A 14,519-nucleotide genomic window follows, 5' to 3' on the forward strand; every position below is an offset into this window, starting at 1 on the left:
ATCATCAGATAAGAAGGGCAAGTATTCACACCTAGGCCCATGCCACATGCCAACAGAAAGTAATTGAAGACTCATCTCAACTCCTCATTTCCTATAATAATTCAGGGCCCCAATTACACAGGATTTAGCAGTAAGCAATTGTGAAATGCAAGGCAACTTAAAATGAAAGATGAGATCACAAAATCTGAGAGAAACTACTGTAATTCACACTTTCAATTTACAGATGACCAGCCCATATTAGTGAACAAGATCACAAATGTCACAAGAATATTTTTAATACCCCTCTCCTAATGATTAATGAAATATTTCAGTCCAGTATAAGTAGGCCAAAAAATAGTTCCTGGAAGCATAGATCCATAATTTTTCTACCAAGGATAGGAAAACTTGACTTAGAAGTCAAATATAATTCAGAAAAACATGCATGCCAGCAAGTGCTTTACCACTGAGTCACCTTCCCAGCCCCTCAAATAAACTTTTTAAAGGCACATTCGCCAAAATGACATTTGACGATTATATACTTAGTAACATTAAAAGTTTTTCAAGTGGAAGGAGCAAGTTACAATAGAGTTGATTTATTATCCTGCACTAATACCAAACAGGTTCAACCATTCCTTAAATTATAGAAATAGTAGCCCCGACCATTTGTGTTGTTCAGTAGATGCCTTCCAGAAATGTGTTACCTAGATCAGCCTCCCATATTTCAAGCATAAACATTAGCTAATAAAGTAAATTTCATCAAATAATAAAGTACATTTTAAAAGATCACGAATAGTTGCCTTATCATGTTGTTTGATGTTTTCCTTAAGAAATATGACTTTAAGTCTTGAATATGGGTACTCATGAGAGATGTGACAAACATAAAATCTGTCTTCTATTTCTATCATATTCCTCCACAGTAATAAATTTTAGTTTTCTTCTTTTCCCAAAAGTTATACATAGTAGAGAATATTATCCCATGTAAAGTAAAATAATCACAAACCATTGTACAAAGCAATTTATAAAAACTGGTAGTTAGGAAAACATTCTAAGCCATTTTTAAACTTTCTTGTTGAATAAAGATTAATCTTCCAAATGGATGAGAATAAAATCATGTCTAGGTGCTTCACGTCTCCAGTCTTGCAAATTGTTATTGCAGATGAATTAATTATGTAAATATAAGCTGATATCAGTTCAAGTATATGCAGGATTGAAATGCCATAGAATGTATATAAACCTGTCAAAGTATGAACAGACAGTTTAACAGAATGACTATCAAGAAGTTGAAACCAGAGAAGAATATTAGTAAAAACAGAATGAATGAAAAATGAAAAAGTGGCAAGCACAACTAGAATACTCAATGTACACATGTGATAAAGGAAGTGGTAAATCTGAAATAAATCTTGGAGAAGGAGTTGGTTGAGAATGATAGGAGTGACTTTGATCCAGGAGCATTGGACAATTACATGGACATATTTAATTGTAACACAATTGCACAACTTTTTGAAATTTATTTAAAAGCACAACAAAAATCAAACACATAAAAATCACAACCAAACAGCAAACTCTACAGAGTATGAATATGACCTCTCAAAATATTAAATAGTTAATCAAGGGCAGTATGGGAAAAGCAAACCAACTGTTCAAAGAGGGCAGTTTGGGGTAGGGGAGAATTTTGAACAGATTTAAATAGATTGTCTAAGGTTATAAATCACCTACATCTGCAGCAAATATTTTCTAATGGGAGATCTCTTTGTCTGAACTGGATATTCCAGTCCTGAGATACATTTGATAGCTGGTGAATATAGAATGGAAGAAACAAGATCAAAACCCATTACTCTGTTGGAGAGAAAACAGTCCTCTAGGTTTTCTCTCATCTCTCTTTACTACTCTTTTTCATACTTTTCAGTCAAGTGATTTTGAATTATATCTTTCCTTCTTTGTTCTGGCAAAATAATCGGTCAAAGTAATTCACTAAAGATTATTTGCCATTTTTTCTATTATGCTGTTTATTTGTCCAAGCGAGTCCATTAAACTTCCCTCTTGCATTTGGTTGCCACGAAAGCCCAACATCTATGATAATGAGGACAAACTCTCAGGTAAAACCTTTTCTCCAAAAAACCAGTCCAAGAAGCTGTGATCACAAATATTTAGCTATACTGTTTTTTCTTTTACCTTGAAAGTATTCTTATGTCTAAAGTGCCCACAAAAATAAGTACTCCACCACTTTTTGGTTCAATTACTTCTAACCTCAAAGATATAATTTGCTAACAAGATGCTTAGAGGAAACCGAAGAATACTCCACTTTTATCTTCTCACTTAAGACTCTCGTTAGATACCATATCAGGAACAGTGAAGTTATTCTTTTCAAAATTACTTCAATAGATTATTTTTTTCTTGGTCTTGCATTTGCTTAACAAGATGTATGGAGAAGAATAGAGTTAAATCACCGATACCTTGGATGACAGTGTCTGTTACAAAGGACAATACTTCGATGACCTATTTCTATGTCCTCCTCTTAGCTCTTACCTGATTTCCAATTAATCACAGCTTCTTGGGTTAAAGTCTAGTGAAGTGGAAGGACTATAAGACCTCCCCCACTGCTACGTCTTCATGGTTTCTCTTTTCAAACTATTTTATTTGGATGTGGAACTTATGTTTATGTCTTCATTCGATCTAGTGTGCATTGAAGTGAGACAAATAGGCTCTGTAAAACCACTTTATGTAGGTAAAATATTAAGACAATCTATTTTAAAAAGTTTTGGCCTCCCTCCATTGCTGAAGCTAATACGCTTAGCTAGGGCTTCGAAGAATACTGTTTTCTTACTTTTTCCATTTGCTCTTCTTTTCTGATCCCAAAACTTTTTGGCTTATGTAATAAGAGAAGTCTTCACAGTCTCATGTTAATAATGATATTATATTTTTGAGCCACTTAGAAATGTGAAATCATTTGTTTGAAGTATCCAATCAGATTTTTTTCTGTGTTTCAGTGCTTTATATGCAAAGACATTGTGGAAAGTATTATAAACAGAAAAGTGTAAACCCAATATCTTCTTTCATTGTGGAGGGCACTTTCCCCTAAATAGTTTGAACACAATTATCTTTTTCAGAGAATTACTGTTTAGTAAGTAAAGGTCAAATCACAATTTTGATGTCTTTTTTTTTTTTTTTTTTTTTTTTTTGTCGGTCGTGGGGCTTGAACTCTGGGCCTGGGCGCTGTCCCTCAGCTCTTCAGCTCAAGGCGAGCGCTCTACCACTTGAGCTACAGCGCCACTTCCGGTTTTCTGGTGGTTTATTGGAGATAGGAGTCTCATGGTCTCTCCTGCCCGGGCTGGCTTTGAACCTCGATCCTCAGATCTCAGACTCCTGTGTAGCTAGGATTACAGGCGTGAGCCACCAGCGCCCGGCTTTGATGTCTTTTTTTAAAGAACTTTGAATTTAAATTCCACTACAACCTTGTTTCACACAGTAAGAGTATATTTTTTGGGTAAGGAAAATTCTCAAGGTAACCTACAGGATTTACAGCAAGGTTTGTGAGGTTTGTCTGTTTAGTGTGAAAAAGAGCCATTTTCACCCACATCACTCCCTCTCAGCTAAATCTCCATGGATTTCTTTGCATGAAAGCCTATTCTCCCAGGCAATTTTATTTTTTTAATAGGCTAAGTTGTTAAAAAGTTTGAACAATTAAAATTTACCTGTCATAACTTTAAAACTCTTTTGAAATTCCTTTAACAGAATCGCGAATTCACCAATCCTAATTCCATCTTTACCATATTAAACAGTTAAAATGTTGTTTTCATGATATCATGTCCATGCAACTATTATTTTCCAGGGCCTTTTTTATGTTATATATATGACCATATATGCTGATGCTAAGCAAAATAAAATCCAAGATATGGAAACAGAGATTTTTATTTGTGGTTGTTGTTTTTAATGTACTATGTGATTTCTATTTTCTTTTGACATTTTTCCCTATGGTTTATTCCCTGCTGTATTTGATTTGGATACCCTGTGTACTGGTATACATTTACCTTAATTACGGAAAGGAATAGGAACAACAAAATGGTGAGAAATAGGACAAAGGGCAAACCAATGCAATAACAATGCTCTCAAGACAATATGATGAAAATGTACATTACAACTTGTGAGGGGTATTGTGATGACGGAAAACTGAGAAAAATGAGAAAGGGGATAACAAGTTTGAAACATTATGTATTCACTACCTTACAATTACTGTAACTCCACTGTACATAACTTTGACAAGGAAATTAAATTAAATAAATAAGCTACATGAAATAAAATTTCACTGTATTGGTATAGTAAATATTATTATTTTTTAGTAACTTTTAAAAATCAATACTATTTGGCATTAAATTTGAATTAATTACACCTTTTTAATCAGAGGGCCATCAACTTGAATGTTATCCAACTAGACAATATTTTCACAATATACTTGCCAATATTTTGAAAAAAGAATAAATTTAAACTTTCTCAAACAAAAACAGTAAACAGTTTCATTCAATGGAAACCCATAACTTTTAAAAGTAAATAAGTTGTTAAGAGGACAGAATATATGTGTTCTTCAAAATTCCTATGACTAATATCTACTCATTTTCAAATTCTGAACATTCCTACCTGAGAGATTCAAAAGAATACCTGTTTGCATGTTATGTAATTCTGCAATAGATTCATATTCCAATGGGTTGCTACAGATTGAGAAATAAACAGAAAAATAGCCACATTCTGGTAAAGGATAAAACTATGAAGCATCTGTAATAATTAATTTTTCAAGAGTAAGCAATTGTTTATCAGGGTAAGCTATTATTTATGTGACCATCAATCCGAAGACTTATGCCATAAAGTCATCATACCCCAACAGTTTCCAAGGTGTAGGGTGCACCTCAAAGGTTCCCTTAATTTACAACACTAATAGCTTATCTTTATTGTGAAAAATACTACACCTCTGCTAATGTGATGCCCTCCATGTTCTGGAAAGAACACCACAATAAACTGGGTTGCATCATTTTCCCACCCCTAGTATTCTTGAGATCAGACCATTTGCAAATATTATTTATATTTATACTTTTTTAATTACCATAGATATTCAGGATGCTAAGAGCGCAATGTTACAGTTCAAAGCAAACCCAGGCAGGAAGGTTCCTTAGATGCTTATCTCCAATAAACTTCTCAGCAAAAGCCAGACACAAGTGGCACTGAGATTGAAATGGTAGGGCACAAGCCTTGAGCATGAACAGGCTCAGAGACAGTGTCCAGGACCAGAGTTCAAGCACTAGGACAAACCAATAAAACAAAAAAATGAAAACAAACCCCTAATCTAGCATTTTTCTCATTGTATACAGAGGCACATAATTAAGGGAATTGCTTCCTGTGTTACATAGGTAGAAGAAAAAGATGTCACACAATTATTCTCCTCATACTATGTTATACCAAAGCTTCAAAAAATTGCTTTTGATAAATTTATAAATTAATATCATGCATTTCTTGGCAACTCTGTCTACATTATTCACATTATCATTTTATACATGAATTGTTGGAATTATCTATTAACTAATTTCTAATTATATCTCTCTTGAAAGAATATTCTAGGCAAGTAGACTGCAAGAATCATTTGTGAATTTGTCAATTAAACCCTCTATTTAAAAATAATTTTGGGGCTGGGAAGGTGGCTCAGTGGTAGACTGCTTGCCTTACAGGCATGAGGCCCTGGGTTCGATTCCTCCACACCACATAAGCGAAAAAACTCGGAAGTGGTGCTGTGGCTCAAGTGGTAGAGTACTAGCTTTGAGCTGAAGAGCTGAGGGAAAGTGTGCAGCCCCAGAGTTCAGGCCACACAACTGACAAAAAAAGAAAAGAATTTTTAAATATCTAATAGAATATGAAATTACAAACAAAACCAAAATATTTATTTTAAATCTCAATTCTAATTTAGCAACATTTACAAAGTCCTACATTAGATAAACTTTGCTATTTCTCCAGGCTTAAGCCTTTGTAATCCTTCATCATTTCTTTGGAATCCAACAGAATGATGATTACTTACTTTCTCAAATTTTGGAAGGTAATCATGAGTCATTTTGCATCTAGGAATGTTCTGTAATGGAGAGAGAATTTAAAACACAAGTGAGGATTATATATGAGTTGCATTTCAATAGGAAACTTGACTTCGCAAAAAATGACAAAATTAGCCCTGCATTCCAACTGTGTATTCCTTTCTTGTTTGGTTTGTTTTATTAAGACAAAATTATACTACCTGGTCCAGGGAAGGTATCACTATGTAATTCCACTCTCTAATCTTCTGTTTTAGTCTGAGTGCTAGAATTCTAGGCTTATATCACATTGCCCTGCCATAGTTTCTTGTTGTATTTAATCTAAATACAGATTACCATTTCTGAATTTCTCCAGTGATATTACCCACTACACTGCTCAGACTGTTCCTGTACAATTTTCAAACATTTTCTAACATTTGACACAGGATATGAACATTTTCAGATGCACCTGCAGGGTCTCTGATTCGTTCCTCAATGGATCCGATACCTTTAATAATGATTACTTGACTCTCTTACTATCTCTGGTCCCTACCTATGTAATATTCTCAAATACTTTTGAAAAAAGTAACTTGAGGACTTTCTAATATTAAAAATTATCACATAATTCTAGTCTTACTCAGGACATATTTTCTATTGTTTTGTAATTTTTCTACATATTATGAGAGTCATTTCATTTGTGCATTTGTGTGTGCACATATAAGTGCCTCTGTGTGTATGTGTATGTTTGTATATATGTACACAAAAGCCTCAAGCTCTTATTCATAAATCTTGCTCATGACTGGTATTCCATCACCTGAGCCATTCTTCCAATACAGCTTTTGGCTCCTCAATTATAGGTACTGTTGCAAAGACTGTTCTAGCCTAGCTGATTGCAAACTGAACTTCCCAGACTCCATTACATTCTTAGGTTTTATTTATCCAGAAGTATCAACTTTTAAGCTATAAACATTTTTGTGAGTGTAAAGTCTATGCTGTAGCCGAGGTTTTAACTCAAGAATTCAAATAAAGATAGATTAATATACCCATTACATATCCTGAGTGTACACTGTTAGAAATGTGATCGTAAGCTGAGTGGTGGTGAGATCTGAGGATTGGGGTTCAAAGCCAGCCCGGGTAAGAAAGTACTGGAGACACTTTTCTGCAATTAACTACAAGAAAACTGGAAGTTGCACTGTGGATCAAGTGGTAGAGCATTAGCCTTGAGCTGAATAGCAGAGGAACAGTGCCCAGGCCCAGAGTTCAAGTGCCAAGACCACCACCAACAACAATAAATATATAAGGAAAGAAAAAGAAATATCATCTTAGCCAGCAGTTCATTGCTAGTATAAGCCCTGTTCTCTCAAGATGGATTTTTTTTTCCATTTAAGTCCATGCTTTTATATCTGACTTGCATTGGAACCAGAATTATACTTCCATTCTACTTTCTACAGAGTTATGTGATTAGCAAGTGTGATTTAGAAAGGGAGTGGCTTCATACTTCGTGTTCCACCTAGGAGTAATGCTTTCTCTACATCACTCCCATAAATCTACATACTGGACTTGGCTTTATTGTTTCAATGTTGTCTTATTTGTAGAGTCTTCTATAGTGTATTGAACCCATATACTTTAACACAGAACTTCTCTTTCTCCTATTATTGCTATAGTTTCCCTTACTGTTAATTCATATACACGGGAAATAATGTGCTGTACATACACTCACAAAAGGAATGATCTGAGAACCTTCTTCCCATTTACAATTCACTTTAATTTACAGAGACCTTAAAAAGTTTGAACTCAATATACTCATGGATAATATATTTATAAGCAATATAATTTTCATATTTTCTCTTTACTAAGTTTTCTCTGAAACACGTGTTACCTCATGTCCAAAGGTGTCCTTGTGTTATTTCAGTGAAGCCAGTAAACATTTATTATACCTCAAGCAGCACCATCATTTGTTACTGGAAGTAATGGTAACTGGATGTGGAAACTGATCCCAGGAGAGGAATGGAACATAGAGGAATGACAAAGTTCAAGTTAACTTGTGCTTTCCTTTTTACTGTACAAGAAAAGAATCCCAAGGCTTGAAGGAAACTCTGTTCTTGACTTTTTTTGAATATGTTCTTTACTCATATAAAACTTTTCTGTAAAGTTCTAGTTGAGAGTATTACAAAAATAATGTGCCATTTGAAAGCCATCATAGAACAAAAGGAAATAACGTTGTTTAAAAAGTGTTCTACTGCAAAGAAACAAAGACATGGAGGTTTAAATGCCTTATGGATGGATATTTCACCCCTGAGAGGAATCTCTATTTGCAGGAGTCAGTTATCAATTTCTTTAGTCTGGTCCTGAGTTCTCCAGAGCAATAAGGATTCGAGAAAAGCAGGATCCAGTGAGTATGATCACCAAAAGGAGCCTATTTTCAATACTTCCCAAGGCTATCTACAAATTCAACGCGATACCTATCAAAATTCCACCCTCATTCTTCAAGGAAATAGAGGAGGCAATCCAAAAATTCATATGGAACAATAAAAGACCCCAAATAGCAAAAACGCTCCTCAACGGAAAGAACACTGCTGGAGGAATATCAATACCAAATTTCAAACTCTACTATAAAGCCATAGTAATCAAAACAGCTTGGTATTGGCATAAGAACAGACCTCAGGACCAATGGAATAGAATTGAAAACCCAGAAATGAACCTACAGACCTATAGCCATCTAATCTTCGATAAGGAAGCTAAAACAATAGAATGGAAGAAAGACAGCCTCTTCAGTAAATGGTGCTGGCAAAATTGGTTAACTACATGTAGAAAACTAAAGCTAGATCCTTATATATCACCCTGCACCAGAATCAACTCCAAATGGATCAAAGACCTTGAACTCAAAGCAAACACTCTGAAAACATTACAGGATGGAATAGGAGAAACCCTAGGTCTCCTTGGCTCAGGTCGAAATTTTCTGAATAGAGACCCGGAAGCACAACAAATCAAAGAAAGGTTGGACAAATGGGATTGCATAAGATTGCAGAGCTTCTGCAGGGCAAATGACATAGCTGGCAAGATCAATAGAAAGCCCACGGATTGGGAGAAGATCTTTATTAGCCATACAACGGACAAGGGTCTCATATCTAAAATATACTTGGAACTCAAAAAATTAAACCACCCAACAACAAATCCTCAAAGAAACAACTGCCCAATAAATAAGTGGGCAAAAGACTTAAAGAGAAGCTTCTCTGAAGAAGAAAGAAGGATGGCCAATAGACACATGAAGAAATGTTCAACATCCCTAGCCATAAAAGAAATGCAAATCAAAACAACATTGAGATATCACCTCACTCCAGTTAGAACAGCAAAAATCAAGAACTCTAACAACAACAGATGCTGGAGGGGATGTGGACAGAAAGGAACCTTACTTCATTGTTGGTGGGAATGTAAACTTGTTCAACCACTTTGGAAAGCAGTATGGAGGTTCCTCAGAAGACTTCACATAGATCTCCCCTATGATCCAGCAATCCCACTTTTGGGCATTTACCCAAATGTTTACAAACAAGACCACACTAAAGCTACCAGCACAACTATGTTTATTGCAGCATTATTTACCATAGCTAAGATATGGAACCAACCCAGATGCCCCTCAGTAGATGAATGGATCAAGAAAATGTGGTATATATACACAATGGAATTCTATGCCTCCATCAGAAAGAATGACATTTCCCCATTTGTTAGGAAATGGAAAGGTTTGGAAAAAATTATATTAAGTGAAGTAAGCCAGGCCCAAAGAAGCATAGGTCCCATGGTTTCCCTTATTTGCAATATCTAGTATAGGTATGAGTCAAGCGGAAAAGGTCAGATAATGTGATGTTAGGAAAATGAACCCTTAAATATGTATTTTAATGTTTTCGTTTCTTTCATGCATGTGTTTCTAACGCATTTATAAGATTATTTCTTTGTTGCTTTGTATGTCCCTCCCCCACAGTGTAACCCCTGCTTTCACTATATTTGATGTCAGTATAACATGTGGAGGAGATAGGGACAAACAAGTCGTTTAAGGATTCAGGTGGACCTGTTGCAACAATGAGAAGTACAAAATGTCATGTCAAAACCAGCTTTACAATGTCGGTGTGTGGGGGGGGGTATAATTAGGTGGGGGGAGGGGGGTATAATTGGGTGGGGGGAGGGGGGAGGCGGGGAAGGGAAGTGAAGCGTAAACAAAGGAGGAGGCTGCAATGCTTGGTAAGAAATATATGCATTATCCTGCCCATGTAATTGTAGCCCCCCTGTACAGTATGTTCTCAAATAAAATAAAATACAATTAAAAAAAAAGGAGCCTATGTTCAAATGAGTACTCCTTTAAGGAGGGTCCCAAAGAAATATCTGGGTTTTTTTGTTTGCTTGTTTGGTTCGTTTGTGCTGGTTCTGGGGCTTGAACCCAGAAGCTGGACCCTGTCCCTGAACAATTTTCTTTCCTGCCCACCTGCCCCCAAAGCTAGTACTCAACTGCTTGAGCCAAAACTCTACTTGTGCTTTTTTGGTGTTTAATTAAAAATGAATTTGATAGACTATCCTGCCTGGGTTAGCTTTGAACTAAGATAGTAAGAAAGCTAAGTGACATCAACTGAATAGACTTCTCTTTTGAAATAACTAATATTTGATGAAATTTTTTGTAAAGCTAATATTTGACTATTTTTAAAAGTAGAGAATATGTCCAGCAAAGGAGCCATAAAGTAAGTAATTCAGCAAAAGTAGGTGCATTGAATCATTTTGTAATTTATTTTTCTGCTTGGGAAGATTATTAATTTTGTCGTTCCTTTGGGGGAAACAAAGTCATCTTTCACTTTATTTGTTGGTCATGGGGTTTGAACTCTGATCCTGGGCGCTGTCCCTCAGCTCTTCAGGTCAAGTTGAGTGCTCTACTACTTTTGCTACAGAACCACTTCCGGGTTTCCTGTGCTTAATTGAAGATAAGCGTCTCATGGGCTTGCCTGACCAGGCTGTCTTTCAACCACAATCCTCTGGTCTCAACATTCTGAGTAGCTAGTATTACAGGCATGAACCACCAGCACCTGGCTCATATTTGCATTTACGTGCACTGAATGACACTATGTAGACAAACAATGGAAATTTGAACCAAATGATGCCATTGCAGCTTTTCAGAAAATTTGAGGTAGCAATAATATGTCCTCCTTTTCCATTCTGTTACATTAATGACTCATTAGCTATGGGATCCCTCCATTAACATCCTCTACCATCTGTATTGGTGTATTTGGTATCAGGAAATGTTCATAGAGAAATATAGAAAGACAGATTTTTAGAAAGCAAAGGATATCGAGTATGAAAGAACAGCATAGAGAGAGATACATTTATCACACAGAGATTAATAACTAGCCTAACAGATTTAGAATGCTAAAGGCAATGAGGAATAAGCCTAGTTGAAAACTAGTTCTTCAATAACCAAAATTGTTTTCTAGAACAATTTCTGGTATACCTTATTTACTATCATTTATTCCTTCCATCTGGAGTTATTTTTTCTCTTGTGTCACAACTGTTAATTAGCCTCTGCCTTTTTTTGCAGTCACTGACCAAAAAGGTTTCCAAATGTCACTTAGATTACCCTTCTCTTTGTGATTAGCAGTGACCACACAAAATCCTGGAATCTTTGAATTTCCAGAATTAATCTTCACCCGAAATCTAAGCACATTACTGGCATTAATTGCTGTGACCTAATGACCAAACCTTTTTTTTTCAAAACATTATTATAAGTAAAATACATGAATTAGGGACTACTGTCAGGTTTCAGTTTGGAAGGAGCAATTATATATTCAAAGTAGGGATTCTTTATTTTGCATTTACTAGTTTTTTCTTTTATATTGTGAAAATACTGTACAGAAGGGTTACAATTACAGGGGCAAGATGAGTACATGTCTTATCAAGCATTGTATCCTCCTCCTTTGGTTCCCCTTCTGACCCCCTCCCATCCTCCACCTGCCCCCAGACCCAATCCTCCTTCCCATCCCCCCCACCAAAGTTGTAAAGTTCGTTTTTGACATAACGACTTGCATATCTCATTGTTGCAATGGGTCCACCTGTATCCCTATTTAAATGACGTGTTTTTTCCCTTCCCCTCCACAAATTATATCATTATCAAGTACAGTGAAAGTAAGGGTTATACTCTGGGTGAGGGAAATACAAAACAACCAAGAAATAATTTTATAAATGTGTTAGAAAAAAATCACATGAAAGAAAAAAACATTTAAATACATATTTTAGGGTTCATTTCCCTAACAGCAACTTATCTGATCATTTCTGCTTGACTCAGACATACACTACTTATTGCAAATAAGGGAAACCCAGGGCTTTCTTTTTTCCTTCCTTCCTTCCTTCCTTCCTTCCTTCCTTCCTTCCTTCCTTTCTTTCTTTCTTTCTTTCTTTCTTTCTTTCTTTCTTTCTTTCTTTCTTTCTTTCTTTCTTTCTTTCTTTCATTCTTTCTTTCTTTCTCTATTTTCCTTTCTTTCTGTCTTTCTGTCTTTCTTTTTTTGCTCAAGGCTAGCCTTCTACCACTTGAGGCACAGCACCACTTCCAGTTTTTTTTGTTTATGTGGTAATGGGGAATTGAACCCAGGGTTTCATGCATGTTAAGCAATCAATGTACCATGAAGCCACATTCACAAAGCCCTAAATGACTTTCTTAAGATGGCATTACATTTTCATTCCATAACTATATCATAATTTTGGCCAGGTGCTAGAAAATGATGTAAAAAACAATACAATATAGTAAGTCCAGGAAGGTTGGATGGAAAATGAATAACCATCATGGTCTAGCCAGGGCACAGAGGGGCTTACATCATGGAGCTGTTTCAACAGTCTGAGCTAGACAGCTCCTGACCCACAGCCCACTTCCTGAATGAGAGGGCTACCTTGGGTTCCAGGCACATAGGGACACTGGGCCACCTCATCCAGAAAAAATTCAACCAGTTACTATGTGAGAGACGAAGAAAGAAAATCAGAATTATGCTTAAGTTGGGTGCCAGTGGCTCAGAACTCTAATCTTAGCTACACAGGAGGCTGAGATATGATGATCATGGTTCATAGCCAGTCCGGGCAGAAACGTCTGTGGGACTCTTATCTTCAAACAACCACCAGAAAACCGGAAGTGTGCTCAAGTGGTAGAGCACTAGCCTTGATCTGAAGAGCTTGGGAACGGCGCCCAGGCCTAGAGTTCAAGACCCACAACTGACAAGAAGTGATTCCCACCACATCAAGTGGACTGAATAGCACCCATTGTCCCAAGGAGCATGGTAGAGAAGTCAGGCTGAGCTTTCTGTGACCTTGAGGTCATAAGTAGGTCACCCAGCTTCTCCGTGCATCTGTTTCCTCAGCTGCAAAACTCAACAGAGTGAAGGATCCCCTTCCCCATGGGGATAGGGTAATCATGAGAGCCATGTTTTGTTTCATAATCCCACACCTGTTGCACAATTAATAACAGACCCCACCTGAGCCTTTTCCGGGTATCTTCCTGTCATATGCTCACAGAATTGCCGAGAACCTTATCTGAAGGATGCTCCCTCTGTGCCTAGCCATGCTCCACAGAACCCTCTGTATGAATCCCTTGTTTCCTCACAACTGTCCTCTGAGGAGACTGAAGTCTGATGGTTTCGGCACTATCCAGAACTTCATCTGTGGTCAAGAATCTGCTGGCATGGACTAAAAGTTTGGGATATCTATCTAAACCAATAACTGAGCATGGCGCTACATGTCTACCATCCCAACTACAGAGGACCATGCTTGGAGGAGCATATCTGTCACAGATAGGAGGACCCCGATCCAGCACAGCCTGAGTCTCTATTGAGTCTCTTTCTCAGAAATGCCCAAGACAGAAAGGTGGCTCCTCAGAGCCAGGGAGACGAAACAAGCAGGGGTCAGGGGGACCCCAGTGGAGTGTCTTACCAGCGGCAGGGGTAGTGTTGGGGCAGCCACTCACCTGTGCTGCTCAGAGAAGCTGTTGGCAGCTGTGCCAGGTGGGAAGAGCAGTGATGGAGGTGGCATTGTGGATACATGGGCCCAGAGCAGAAGACCAGGGGCAGGGACCTGGTTGGGGCCTTATGACTGCTGGCAGTGCTCCATTGCCTGATGTTTGAAACCCAGCACCGCAAGAAGTGGGGAGGGAGGTGGGGCGCTGGTGGGAGCATCAATTTCCTACTATACTCCAAACTCTCCTCAAGTCTCTTGCTGATCACTCAACCACCTCTACCTTCCTCAACTTCTGGTAGTGTTGTAAACAAACAGAGGGAATCCTGGTGCTCCCCCGCATCATGGAATGCGGGCGTGGTCACCATTCTTGTATCTCATTGGTCAGAAAGGAACATGAAAGAATGGGGGTGTGGCTGTAATCCTGTGATGCAAGCAGTATGGGCAGTCAAGGCTGGCCCTCCACACTTGATATGTTGGCACTGAAGTAGGAAAGGAGTCTCAAGAACTTTCTTGGCTTGGGTGACTTTGACC

The 14,519-nt window shown here is 37.4% G+C and overlaps 1 long non-coding RNA gene across 1 annotated transcript; it reads right to left on the reverse strand.

Moving 5' to 3' along the window:
- Positions 1-1,043: 1,043 nt before the first annotated feature.
- Positions 1,044-14,272, reverse strand: LOC138835128 (uncharacterized). Its single transcript, XR_011374458.1, has 3 exons — positions 13,999-14,272; positions 6,035-6,085; positions 1,044-1,213 (listed from the first exon to the last, which is right to left on the reverse strand). It is a non-coding gene; the product is annotated as an uncharacterized lncRNA (long non-coding RNA).
- Positions 14,273-14,519: the final 247 nt, after the last annotated feature.

This window comes from Dipodomys merriami, unplaced genomic scaffold (genome assembly GCF_024711535.1).
Source record: "Dipodomys merriami isolate MVZ:Mamm:240054 unplaced genomic scaffold, mDipMer1.0.p SCAF_23, whole genome shotgun sequence".
Taxonomy (NCBI): Eukaryota; Metazoa; Chordata; class Mammalia; order Rodentia; family Heteromyidae; genus Dipodomys; species Dipodomys merriami.